Raw genomic sequence first — 3,690 nt, 5'->3', positions numbered from 1 at the left:
GCACTGCAGCAGAGCAGGGAAACCTGTCAACCTGACTGGGCGAGAGCATCTCCCAAAGCATTTTACTGCTATGGGAAACCAAGAAGGAAAGAAGCCTTTAGCATCACCCTCCCTGGCAGCAGTTGAGCACTTATCCCCTTTCCATTTCAGAAAGCCTCTGTAATCTCTTCCCCCATTCCTCATCCAGACCTTGCCCCAGTAAAGCAAACCATAACGGTTTCCCCTGCGGTTTCCTCACTTGCCACATGTGTGTTCTTGCCCTGCTCCATATAGCTGTGCTCTGGGCAGCGGCCCCCAGGAGAATAGGGCAGTACCTGCTGCCAGGGTAGTTTTTCTCTGTAGTTAAGTTTGCCAGATTATCGTTAGCTTAGCATTTGACTTTTTCCTTTCCATTTAGAGGGTTCCTCCCCCCCCCGCATTTTTTTTTTTTTTTTAAAGACAAGAAAGCAAAACAATTCTCAGTGCTTAGACTGCCGAAGGCTGCCCTGGGTGCACTTTTAGAGGTCCAGGTGATGATCCTATACTTTGGTATTAATGATGGGGTTTTGTAAAGGGGGCTTATGAACGTCCTTCTTTAGAAATCATAGACAATGAGGGTGGGAAGGGACCTCGGGAGGTCACATCTAGTGCAACCCCCTGCTCCAAGCAGGACCAGTCCCAACTACATCATCCCAGTCTAGCAGGGTCTTTGTATAACACTAGTAAGGATGGCAGCAGTGACTGCACTGCCTGTTCCTGTCCTCTGAAATCTTTCTTCAGGCCTTGGGTGAACAATGGGCTTGCAAATAAGATAAGATAGGTAGGTAAACTGGAGGTTTGCAAGATCTGTCAGATCTCAAAGCTCAGTCAAGGGTGGGTTTCCCTGAGCCTGGTGAAAAGTGGTGTTACTGCTCGCTTGCGAACAATTTGATTAAAAAAAAATTCTGGCAACTTTCTTTGAAATGGGATTAGTTTTTTATGTATAGAAAGGGTTTCATAAGAGGTTTTAATGCTTTTTTTCCCTTTTAAAGAGAGAAATTAAATAGTTGTGAGTCCAGATAAATGAATCAGGTAGGCTATCTTCTCTGAAATGTTCTGTCGGAGGCTGAGCTAACGAAAGCACAACTGGAATTTCTTCATCCATTTCCCTCCTTCTCTGGGTTGCGTTTCAGTATTTTGATAGAAGCATTAACTGTTTCTGTTGTCAGCTTGCCGTTCCTCTGCCGTGTTCTACATAAAACTGGCTTCTAGAAACCACTTTCAGGGCATGCAGACATCTCACAGTCGCTCCTGGCTGAACAGGCCGAGTGTTTCAGCTAACGTCCTGACAAACTCCACTCAGTGTTTCTTAAGACCATTTTAAATGGAATTTCTAAATTTGCTTTTCCTTTTGCGCTAACCGATTTTTGTATGAAGTAAGAGTCCTGCTGGCATTTCCCAGCCTTTCTAATGTTTTATATGATGTAAATGTTTACATTTGATAATGCATGTGTATCTTTTTTAATTGCAGTGTTTGGAGAAACTGACAGTGAGAGTATTGGACTTTTATGTCAAAATGCACTTATTTATATTCCCCGCCTTGTACAGTTTGTATTACAATGATATGTAGGCACGTGCACAGTTGTCAAAGTGGTATTTTTTTTTGTATAATACTAATGTCTGTGCTGTTCTGTAGCACAGGTCTCACTGTGAAGTGATGCATTTTCCTGCCCCACGCTCAGAAGTATCTTGTGACCTTGCTCTTTTGTTTTGAATGTTTTCTTTTTCTTTGTGCAGTTCATGTAAGGCCATTTAAATTAATTGCTGCTCCCGTGTTGATCCTTATAGTTGTAAATCCTTATAGCTGATGCTTATAGGCCCACAAAACAAGCAAACACTTAAGCTGGTGACCAAAAGCAAGCGTTGGTTCTGTCTCATCGGCCTATGGGGGCGCAGAAATGTTTTCTGCTCCTGGGGCTTAGTGAATAAAATAATTCTGTCCCAGATAATGATACAGAATAAAATGTCTTTGCTTCCAAAAGACTGTCGCCAGACTTGCTCTCTGTTGTAACCTTATTTCTTCAGGATTGGTTGTTTCCTTTTCCCAAGTCCCTCTTAAGTTTGGTCGCCTGCTTGCTTCCTTGGCCTGCTGTATGAACCACTCAAGAAGTTTAGCACGAAGAAATTGGCATCGCCTTGCTGGATCTCAATAAACCAGTGATGACAGAACTGTTTTGTCAAAGTAGAACTTCTAATTGCAGAGATTGGATTTTTATGGAAAATGCCTTAAAAAAAACAGGACCTGGTCTTCCTGTATTGTACCGAAGGTGGGTCTCATGAATCTATTCAGAAAAAAATCATGTGGCATTAAACTTGTTCCTTGACTTGGAATGAATATTCATTGTCCTCTGTTAAGTGAGTAACTTACCTCCGCAATTGGAGCAGACACTTTCAAGAATCATTTTTTCAATTGATTTTTTGGGGGTATTTTTCCTGCATATTCCCTTAACCAATCTTACCCCCCTGAGGCAGCTATAAGGGCGATGACATGCGAGGTGACTGGTGTCTGGTTCCTCCTGCTCTTGTGATTTCATGCCTAGAAAATGACTGACCGCCCAGCGGGAAATGAAGCCTGCCTTGTACGAGTACTTTTTAAAACGAAGTAGCAGAAAACACGGTGGTTCTCACTCCCGGTCCGACTGGCACAGCTCAGTCTGGTCTCTCGTAGAAGCAGGCGAATGAAGGAGGCTACCGGGTGTGAGGAGGATCCCAAGATGCTTGTGACCTACAGCAGCCGTCCTGGTCATTGGAACTGGTCGTGGGCCGTGAGCAGATGCCGGCATTGGCTTCGCTTCCCAGAGGTGAATGAAGCTCCTTTAACCCGGGGACGTTTCTTGGGTGAGCCAGCTTGAAGGGGATTCCTCGCCTCTTGGCTTCTCGGGTACAATCCTGACGCGCGTCCTGAGGCGGTGCTACCCCCTGGGCCAGCCGGCTCGCAGCCAGAGCTGCCCCCGCGCCACCAAACCGGCAGCATCAAGCAAACGGAGGAGTTGGCGCACCCTAACTCCCACCTCCCCTCTGCTCCTCGCATCCCTTCTGCAGGAACAAGGCTTGCAGCGCTGCGAGGACAGGCCTGCGGGGCCCGGCCCGGCCCGGCTGCCAACGTTGGGCCTCGAGGCCCGAGGGGTCTTGAGCCAGGCGCCGGCTCGGCTTCAACTGGAAGGAAACAGGGCAAAGATGGTTTTTCACTCCGATATAAACATAGGGAGAATGAATGACGTCATGGTGGCCGGGGGAGCACTCGGGTATTTCCGTGCCGACTCGGGAGGTCTCGGTGCCCCGCCCAGTCGGCCCAGGCGCTCGGCTGAGCTCGCGGCCTCGCCCCGCTTCCGAGACGTTCGGCCGCTTCCGCCAGCGCTCGGGCTTTTCCGGCAGCGCTCGGGCGTTTCCGGCCTGGCCAGGCTGGAGCCCGGGTTTGAGCCTGGTGCTGGCGGCGGCGGCGGCGGGCTGATGGGGCTGGCGGAGAGGTAGGTCCCGGGCCCGCGGGGCGTCCAGCTCGGGGCGGGGGGAGCACTGCACCTCGGACCCGTGCACGAGTAGGGTGTGGAGAGGGGGAGGGAGCATTGCACGCTATGCAGCGGGGTTGGGGGGGCGGCGGAACGGGCGTTGCACCCCGTGCATGCGGGATGGGGGGGGCATTGCACCCCGTGCATGGAGGGGAGTATTGCACCC

This window comes from Gavialis gangeticus, unplaced genomic scaffold, assembly GCF_001723915.1.
Source record: "Gavialis gangeticus isolate Ggan-Ray unplaced genomic scaffold, GavGan_comp1, whole genome shotgun sequence".
NCBI classification, from domain to species: Eukaryota; Metazoa; Chordata; order Crocodylia; family Gavialidae; genus Gavialis; species Gavialis gangeticus.
The sequence above is the reverse complement of the archived record's forward strand: the minus strand, read 5'-3'. Positions refer to the sequence as shown.